The sequence below is a fragment of the Lactuca saligna genome, chromosome 3, assembly GCF_052625555.1.
Source record: "Lactuca saligna cultivar CGN05327 chromosome 3, ASM5262555v1, whole genome shotgun sequence".
NCBI classification, from domain to species: domain Eukaryota; kingdom Viridiplantae; phylum Streptophyta; class Magnoliopsida; order Asterales; family Asteraceae; genus Lactuca; species Lactuca saligna.
The window spans coordinates 199188829-199199824 of record NC_136419.1 but is presented as its reverse complement, the minus strand read 5'-3'; positions in this window follow the sequence as shown (position 1 = coordinate 199199824).

The following is a 10996-nucleotide window of genomic DNA, read 5'->3' as shown; positions in this document are numbered from 1 at the left end:
TATTGAGGCACATAAGGCATCACTCCTAGATCCTTAGTCCTATTCTAGCATGTTGTTCTACAGGAACTGATAAACATATTTAAACTTGTATGGGTACATTGGGGAATACTTACTTGAGCTCGGCCGTTCGCGCACATCACACACTTCATTCCTTCTTAAAAGAACTCTTAGAAAACATTTTCTATTTCAAATTATTTTAATCCCTCAATTTGAGTCTAGACACCCCCGAAGGTGTGTCCGAATCCCTCAAACCAGGGCTCTGATACCAACTTGTAACATCCCAAAAATACGAGCCAAAAATTTCATTTTTAAAACACATACTTAGGAAAACATTAGAAATAAAATATTCACCGATCATATCATTTCATAAAAGATGTGCGTGTCTGGAAACCAGTTTATAAAAACATAACAAAGTCAGAGTACAAATCCCCATGAAGATCTCATAGTGCGGAATACAAGTGTGTGTGTGATGCGCTGCTACCGCGCCAGCTCCTTCCCCTTCGAAGAAGAGGTACCTGCAACCAAAACTGAAAACTGTAAGCACGAAGCTTAGTGAGTTCCCCCATCATACCTCATACCATACAATCACATATCATACATATTGTCGGGCAATTCTGGGGTGCCCGACTTACCCGGTACGACCATTCTGGGGTGCCAAACTACCCATGTCAAGCCGTTCTGGGGTGCTGACTGCCCATGTCAAGCCATTCTGGGGTGCTGACTACCCATCAGCCCTAACGACCGACCCTCGGGGACTATTTCACCCATACTGCTACTATCACATATATCATAACATAACATATTATCAGACATATCTGAGGTGCCTGAACTACCCTTCGGTCCTAACAACCGAACTCAGGGACTGGTCCCCTCCTACTACCTCTATCGCATATAACATAACAAGCCAACATGCAAACATATCGTCACATACTGTCAGACGTATCTGGGGTGTCTGACTACCCTTCGGTCCTAACAACCAAACTCTACTACTATCATATACAATTTATCATGCTAGCATATAACATATCAGGTAGTAGCAAACCTAGATGATATCACAAAGACAATCATCTATCATATGTCTCCTACTGGTGGGCCAGTATTGTGGCCTTAGACCCACCGCTACTGGAAGGTAACTCACCTCGAAAGTAGCTGCTGAAATCTGCTTGCTGAGCGCCTGACTGCTGGATCGCAAATCCTCCAGCTATACACCATAAACATATGTTAGACACCCATAAATACCCTTAGGTCAAAAGACTGACCTTCCCTTGGTCCAAGGTCAACTCCTTGGTCAAAGTCAATGTCCATTTGACTGGACTTGCCGAGTCCTTTTCCTATTAACTCGGTCCTACTCGACCAGACCTTCTTCCCACTCACTGAATCACCCTTAACTCATTACTTGGGACGATTGAACCGACTCGCGACCCGACTCGCCGAGTTCCAGGAAATCTTCATAGGACTCGCCGAGTTGTTCATCAAACTCACCGAGTCTAAGGCCATCTTTATAGAACATGCCGAGTTCCTCCTTGGGACTCGCCGAGTCCCTATGACTCATTTCCCATATAGGCCAATTCTGAGACATGCACCGCTTCAAAACCACAGATCCATGTTCCATGAGCATGCTTATCACGTAAAGTTGCAAACTTTACATGCATGCATGGCCCTATAAGCTCATAAGGCCAAAACCAAACTTTTAATGAGGTCATGCACTCAATGGGGACCTCAATCACTTCAACCACAGAGGGTTTATGCTTCTAATTCATCCAATAAGCCTAGATCTGAAGTCCTTTCGGATCATTAAGCACAACACATGGAGTTTGGTGTTTTAGGGCTTGAAAACCACCAAATTGGGACAAAAATGGTAACTAACGACCTAAAGATCAAGGTAGGGACTTTTCTACATGATGGTCGACTTAGTGCTAGTCCGATGGAAACATTCGAATGGGCCAAATCTCACTTGGGAAACAGAGAGTAACATGATGAGTCGCTACCCTCATCTGTTTGCTGATGCATGATTCCGGGACGGAATCATCCTAAGGGGGAGAGAATTGTAACGCCCGGGTTTCGGGGCTAAGCATTTTTAGATGATGTAATAGTGTAGGTCAACTATTGTAACTCTTTTTGATGTAATAAAGATGAAATATTCTAATTCTATGTGAATTATGTGTATTTGTGTGCTTATTACTTTATTATAAATATATATTTAATAAAGAATAAAAATAAGCGTCAAAATTAAAGTGTGAGATAAGCCCGATATCTCTACATAAAGTTTTAGTGGTCGAAACAAGGATTTCGAGGATATAAAGAACGCCAAAATCCGAGTTATAACGAAGAAGTTATAGCCCGTCGAAGTTTTACGGCAAAACCGACACGACACCGGGAGACGTAAATAGTGAATTTACGATGAAGGGATTTTTAGCCTTAGTGATCTAAACCAATATTTTATTATATGTTAAACCGAGAACATCCATAAAAAGAACGCCCAAATCTGACTTCGTATGAGGAAGTTATGATTTTTCTAAGATTCGGCTTAGCAGTTCACGACCCGAAACTCGAATTTTAGTTCGAGCGGTTTTTGGCTTACGCAACGTAAATGAGAGTTGAAGATCTCATTAATAGGAAATCAACGGTAAAAAGATAGACAAAAATAGAGTCCGTATGTATAAGTTATGAATTTTACGCAGACGTTTAACAGTATAATCTCCTTGTACTGTTAAATTTAAGATCAGTTGAGAATTAGCCGACGGAGTCAAAATGAAAGTTTTAGATCTTATTATTACCTACGCGTGGATATAAAGAACGTCAAAAACGGAGGTCGTATGTGAAAGTTACGGATTTTAGAAGTCGGAAGTGTGTTGTGCGAAAATGGGTGATGTGGCACAATCTTGGCCATTGCTTTCTCCCCAAGGCTTGCCACCAGATGGTGACATGTGGCACCAAGTTCAGCCACATTTCACCCTATAAATACCACCTCTCCCACCCTCATTTTCTTCACACTTTCCCATTCTTTCTTCTCTTTACTCTCTCTCTCTCTAGAACCTCTCTCTAGCCCCGAAATCCCCCGAAAAGCCTAGGGAACCTCCCTAGCACGAGGCGGAAGCCTCGGAGTGCTCGGCGGCTCCGAGAAGAAGAGCTTTTCAACTCGGAAACGCTGCTCCAAGCAAATCCTGGTTTTCTATAAAACCCGCTGTAAGTGAGGTACGCCTACGTTATTTTTAATATAGCTTTTATTTAATTATAGTAACGTTATTAGGAACTTATAATAAATACTTGGGCTATTATTATGGGTTATATAAGTATTTTTTGACGCTTATATAATAATAATAATAGCTAGACTATTAATTAGTCTCAACGAATAATAAACTAAACTCTAGTGGTAATAATACTAGGTTTCGTCGAAGAAAATTCTTTTTAAGAAGCGAAGCTTTGTCTGAGTTCGGAATCACCACCTTTTCAGGTGAGTGCATAGTTACTTTCAGCTTACACATAGATATGAAGTATTTAATATAAATTACGTGCTATGTGTGCATATTATCTGAATACTTGTTATCTATGCTGGATGAACGTTTTATACATGTTTTCAAAGATTTAAACTGTATATGTATTTTATATCTACAAAATGTGTTGGGTAAAACATGGGTAGATGTAATAGTTTTTGTGTGACAAAATAAAATAATGTGAGGCCTCGTTATAGATGTTATTGATGATCCAGTCATCTAGCGGAGTATAGATGACGACTACGGACTATTCTAGACAGTCCAGTGGAACACTAGCAGGCTCGCAACCTGTAGGTGTTTATTCGAACTGTGTGTTTATTTGAACTGTGTGCTCACCAGATGTACTCCATCCCCCACATGGTTGCCTTAAGGACATGTGTTGCTAAGGAATCCCCTTAGCAGTAATGTCCATCCCGATGATAATCCTTAGGATAGGTCCCTTATGATAGATGCTTAGGGACGTAATGTGAGGATAACAGGAACGCGTAATCGGGTTTGTTTAATTTAATGAAGTTAATAAACTGATTTATTGTGGGTTGAAAACCCTATGTGCTCACCAGGCTCCCAAGCCTGACCCACTCAGTTTTATGTATTAGAGGTAGTGGCGCTTGAGCATATATATGATGTTTGGACGAGGGATTACGGATATAGGCCTGTAGATATGAAATAATGTAGTAAGGCTTGTATTGTACTGTTTATGCTTTTGATCTGTACGAACATGACATCCCGAGTCTTTTAATGAAATACATTTCTATGGAAATGCTTTTGATAAATCTTTATCATATTATTGTTTTGGGACAAACTCCGCAACACTTTTATTTAAAATGTTACTCGGATTTTTAAACAAAGCATAAACAAACTGGTCTTTTCTGGCTGTGATTTTGGGGATGTCACACTTGCACTCTTCAACCACCTCTTTCTTCTTCCAAGTTCCAAACCTTCTTCACAAAGCCAAAAACACTCTCAAGAACAATATGGGGGCTAGGATCTTGCTTTACTGCTCTCTGGAAGTGTTAGGGACAAAAGAGGCCAAGTTAAAGTGTTTAAATAGGGTGCAAACACCTGGATTAGGGTTTTTGCCCAACTAGGGCCTACTCGCCGAGTCCGGGGACCGACTCGTCGAGTCTAAAGTCCAAATCCCGCGCCTTGTCCTACTCCTACTCGGCGAGTTGGCCCATCAACTCGCCAAATCCAAGGCAAAATGCATTATTTTAAGAAAGTAAATAGCAAGGAGTATGTACCGGGAACCAGGTGCTACATGTTGAGTCTTATGTTTTAATATAAAATTTGTAATTTCTCTTTTTGAATATGTTTTTCACAGGTAGGGCACACACTGATTGTTTATTGAATAATCTTTGTGAGGTATTCAATGCTAAGATGGGGGGAGGTAGGGATAAACCAATCATCACCTGCTTAGAGTATATTAGAGAGTATCTCATGAAGAGATTGTGTGTTGTGCAAAAGGATATAAATAAGTGTCAAGGGGAACTAAGTACTACTACAACTATAATTTTAGAGGAGATTAAGACTCAAGCAGCAAATATGTAGCTAAGTATAATGGGGCAGGAAAGTACCAAGCTGCAAGCACATGGCAGGATCAGTATGTGGTGAACCTAAATGAAAGAAGTTACACTTATAGGTTCTGGGAGATTACAGGTTTTCCATGTAGGCATGTTGTTTCTGCTATATGGAACAAAATTGAAAATGAAGAAGGTGCCCCTGATGTTGAGGATTAGGTCCATCCTTGATATAAGTTATCAACATGGAAAGCCATGTATCTGAACAAAATTGATCCAATAAATGGTCATTCAATGTGGCCAAAAAGTGATTGTCCATTAATTTGAACTCCACCAAAACATCACACACATGTTGTTATGTCAACTAGGCTAGATATGTACTTTTAATGCCAACATGTATGTTTATATTTTAAATATAATAAATGCATATGTGTAGGTTGGGAGGCCAAAAAAGAAGAGAAGGAGAGGTGTTGATGAGCCTAACAGCCAAACTACTTAATTGAGCAGGAAATTTCTTGTAGTCACATGTTCAAAGTGTCATAACAAGGGGCACAATTCCAGAACATGTAAAGGGTAGGGAGGAATTAGTGAAGTTGGATCAAATGGGAAGACACATGGAAAGGGGAAGACACAGGCAAAGGGGAATACACAAGGAAAAGGAAAGGGGGTTGGAAATTCTATTAAGTAGTTAATTGGATGTTTGGGTAGTTAGGTCTTTTGAAACTTGAATTATGGTTTGGTTGTTTAAATTATGATAATTAGGTCTTTTGTAATGTTTGTATGGGTTAAGACCTTCCATCAGTAAGTATGTTGAAACTAAGTGTCATGTTTAAACACAGACTTGTAATGATTTTATCAACATTTTGCTTATGAATTACCCTCTCCAAACCTTTCTCAAAAAGATGCATGTATAACAATGTAGATTTGAAATACCATTCCTAAGCATTTGCAAGATGCAGCTATAACAATGTATCATACGAAAATGCACATCAAAACCAATGATTTATAACAAAATACATAATCATTATTTCGATTAACTTAATGTGTTACACTTCATAAAACAAAATGAAACCAAAAATACCCATTCCATCACAATCCAAAACCCCCTAAACTAGTTAGATGCGTACAAAAGAAACCCAAACCCCCTATCCTATTACCATCCAGATCCTTAAACCACCTTACTGGTTAAAATAAAACCAAAAAAAAAAAACATCCATGAACAAAACAACATCAACTGGTAGTTCCACAGTTCTGCACTTGCAATTGCAACCCTCTCTTCCAATCAATTCATTGATCTTATCAAACCTGGAATCACCACCAATGCCCTAGCACACATCAGAGGGTCAACCCACCTTACGAACCCACATCTTGAACAATTCAAAAAATTTCTTCCTGGGTTACGACCGTCCATAAGGTCAATTTCGTTGTTTCCGGTCAACATCTACAAATCGCCATCTTCGACACTTACATAATTCGTTTGTAATTGGATGCACAGTAGAGTGAGAGTAGAAGAGTGTGGATGCGAGAAGGGTTTTCAAAATATCATACATGCATTTGGTTATAAAGAAGAGGGCACATGTGAAAAGACCGATTTGCCCTTATATTATTTTAATGAAATAAGAGTTAACGGTGGGGTTCTAACGGTGTGACGGATAAGGATCATCTGTCAAAAGTTTAGAAAGTACAAGGAGTATCTATGAGGTTTTTAAACCACAGGGCCTAAACTTTAAATTTTGGGAAACCACAAGTACCATTTATGATGTTTTTTCTAACAATATTAAAAAAAAATCACTTTGAAGTTTAAAAAAATAAGTTTATTTTAGTAGCCCGCAGATGTTATAAAAAACAATCAGTCTTCTTTTTTCAGACTGCAGACGTTTAGTCCACCTCTTCTACTGTAGAGATCTACAGATGTGGTCCGCAGACTGCAGACATATCGTTTCAGAAAAAACAAACAACACCTAAGTTGTAGAGATAAAGAGTGGTAGCATTTAAAATGTTAGTTTTATTTTAGTTTAAAAAAAAGAAAAAAAAAGAAATGAGGAATAAGCCAATCATAGTCTTTCTCTTTCCTGTCGCTAGAAGTGAAGTGTGGCGAGTAACATTTGGCGAGACATGTAACAAATTTGAAGGGAGTGGTAATAACAATAGTGGCGAGCTTTTGGCGAGAGCCACCTCCTCCAGCCTAATCACATCCACGTAATAACACTCTTCTTTCAAAAGTGTTCAATATATATATATAAGGTGTGAAACTCATGTACTACACGGGTTGATTAAAAATAAAATTTTAAAATAAATACAAACAAATAAAGAATAATTAATTTATTCAATTTATAATAATAAAAAACTATTGATATATTTTAAATGGTTGTGTTCAATATCCCAACAAAAAACAACCCTTGGTGGGTAAATTAAAGGTTTTTACATGTATAATTTTTTGTACAAAAACATAAATTTATATTTTTAATTTGTATTTACCTAAACACGTCCTTATAATTTATTCTTTTGAAATGTATTTATAAACCAAACATAATTTAATTTTGATATACTCAAAAAATTTGAACAAAATATGTATCATAAAAAATTAAAATGTAATTATGATATTTGTTCCTCGATTAATTTAATTGGACTATTAATAGCCCAAAATAAGCAAAAATGATTATAACACATATTGATTTTAATATATAATGTCATGTCTAAAATTAAGATTCTACGAGCATCTATTAGTCAAAAGGTTGGTAATCCTTTAACTTCTAAGAACATATTGAAATGATTTTAGAAATTGTAAAAGATTTCAAAAACGATAAAGAATTAAAAATTAACTATTTCTAATAAGTTTTTTATTTCTATATAATTGTGTTCTCTTGGGTATTATTAAATAAATTTTATAATTATATTTGTTTTTTAGAATTATCACATAATAACAAATCTATAAAATTAAATAAACAATATATTTCTAAGTAACAAATAGATAAATATAAACAGAAACTAACAAAGAGAAAGATAAAAGAAGGGATCGAGGGTTTACTCAAAAATAGACACAATAGAAACAAAATCGTGATGTTTTGGTCGGAATGTAAGATTGTCTAACAGAAATTGCAATATAGGCGGCACGACGACGATCGATTGTAGTATTTAATGAAATATTCAAGGATAATCCCCGACGGTGGGTTATGTTTTACGATTTCAAACTCAATAGAGGTAAGTATATGCCAGGAAAGGAAGGGAATAGAGATGCAATTGTAAGCAAATCAGTTGTGATTTTGATTCTCTTGAGAATTCCGACATAGGTGTCGTCCTAAGCGGCGCCTATTTGTTGGGTAAGCCGATAGTTTTTATGATTCTTTAACATTTACTTTAGGGTTTAGTATTTTGTCAAAAAGAAAAAGTAAATTTTGTTTTTATTAGGGATTTTTATGAGGTTTACTACATACTTTATCATTATGTGTGCAGTCCTTGGAATAGTGACCAGTCCTACCACACTTGTAACAAGTCACTTATTCGTTGCACTTCCCACAATGCTTCTTCTTGCATTTATCACACCATCTCGCTTCACCTCCATCTCCTCCTCCAAGCTTTGAGAATTTTCTTTCCTTGTTGGACCTTGAAGATCCTTCAAACTTCCGCTTCTCTCCTGTCTTATCTTTTTCTAGACCCTTTTCTCTTATCTGGGCCTCTACGTTCTTAGTTGCCCTAGTAGCTGTTTTCAAGGTAGTTGCCATTTTGACCATTGGGCCAATGTCAGTGGGTAATCCATTAGCAAACCTATCAATCTTGGAGAGTTCAGTAGGCACCAAGTAGGGGAATAGCTTCATCCTCTCGGTGAATGCGGTGGCATACTCATCAACACTCATCTTCCCTTTCTTCAGGTTCTGAAACTCGTTGTTTAGGTCTATCAGATCTATCTCCGAGCAGTACTGCATTTTCAACTGTTCCAAGAACTCTTCCCATGACATCCTTAAGGCTTCTCCTCGTGGCATCGTATCTGCTAATAGCTTCCACCAGCTCAAAACTCCAGTTTTCAGTTGTCTTACAGTGAAGACGGTCTTCTGTGTCTCGCTACAGTCGCAGCTCTCAAACACCATTTCCATCTCGGAGATCCAATCCATAATCTCAACAGGCTTTGGGCTTCCTGAGAGGCTTGGTGGTTTCGCACCCAAGAAATTCTTGTATATTCGCCCATCCTTGTCGTTTCTCCTCTCCGGGCCATCCCTTTGATCACCTTGAGTCCCCACTTGACTCACTTGGCGGCTGTAGTTCCCTTCCTCCGATTGCTCGGGAATCAGCTCGGGTTGTTCAGTGGGCATAGTAGGTTCGTCTCTATTCGACATCCGCCTCATTTCTTCCCTTTGTTCAGCTAGCATAGCCCGAATCATGGCTTGAACTCCAGCCATGGTGACTGGCTCAGGTGTAACTTCCTCTACAACATGTATTTGCTGAACCACTGGGGGTTGGTTCCTATTCTCATTTGCATTCACGTTTCCGCTACGGGTCCTTGCCATCTTAATCTATACACCGAATAGGGTGAATCTAGACCTTTACTTAGGATTGACGTTTAAATCATCCTTGTCACTCCGAAACGTTTATATGCTAGTTCTAATATCATAATCGTACGTTTAGAATCCTAAACACGAAAGGTTTCTAGATCCGGTCGGCAACATACCATAGATCCGATCAAACTATAGCATAATAAATCATTTAGCACATAAAAGCAATTTAGGCATCATTCCTAAAATAAGCTAGTGCTCACACATCACAATCATCGCTTAGCATTCTAAGTTTAAGTCTAGAAATTTCCTACAAATTCCTAGTTCGCTTAAACTAATGCTCTGATAGCAACTGTGACATCCCCATTTTTTCGGCCAGAAAATATCGATTTTATTTATGCTTTATAAACATCAGAGTACCTCTTTTAATAAAAATGTTGCGGAATTTGTTCTTAGAGAAACATGATAAATACGTTATTAAAACATTTTCGAAGAAACGTATTTTATTCATTTAAAACGTTTGTGATGTCATCATTAATACAGAAACAAAAGCATAAACAGAACTTACATTTATTTACACTAGTGATCTACATCTCTTTAAATCTCTTAGTGTAATGTGACTTCATATCAACACCTGTGATATAAATAAACTGAGTGGGTCAGGTTGGGAAACCTGGTGAGTACATAGGGTTTTCAACCCACAATAATATAATTATTATGTTTAAACAATCAAACAATCAACCCAATTACCCACCCCATTATCTTCTCTACTCTTAAGGATTTATCCTAAGAGTCGTCTATCCTTCATTCGTTTATTCCGAAGTCCCTTACTTCCAGGGTTATAGGACTGACACTAAATCCATAGCTGCCAATGTTCGTTCATAAAGCACTAATTCCACAGCTGCTATAGTCTATTCATCAGGTACTAAATCCATAGCTACTAGTGTTTATCTAATAGGTACTAACTCGATAGCTACCAATTCCTAACAGGTACTAAATCCATAGCTACCAGCGTCTAACTAATAGGTACTAAGTCCATAGCTACGAATTCCTAACAGGTACTAAATCCATAGCTACCAACGTCTAACAGGTACTAAATCCATAGCTACCGGTGTTTGTCCAATAGGCACTAAGTTTATAGCTGCCAATGTATACTCTCATCAACTTATATCTCTCTTCATTCATCTACCCATGTCATACCCAACATATTCGTATATATAAAATACGTATACAGTTTAAATCATTTAAAACATGTATAAAACGTTCTTCCAACATAGACAGCAAGTATTCAGATAATATGCACACATAGCACGTAGTTTATATAAAATACTTCATATCTATGTGTAAGATGAAAGGGACTATGCACTCACTTGAAAGGTGGTGACTTAGTACTCGAACAGCGCTTCGATACTCTCAAAATAATTTCCTTCGATAAAACCTAGTACCAATACCACTAGGGTTTAGTCTAACGATAATCGCGACAAATTAATTAGTATGA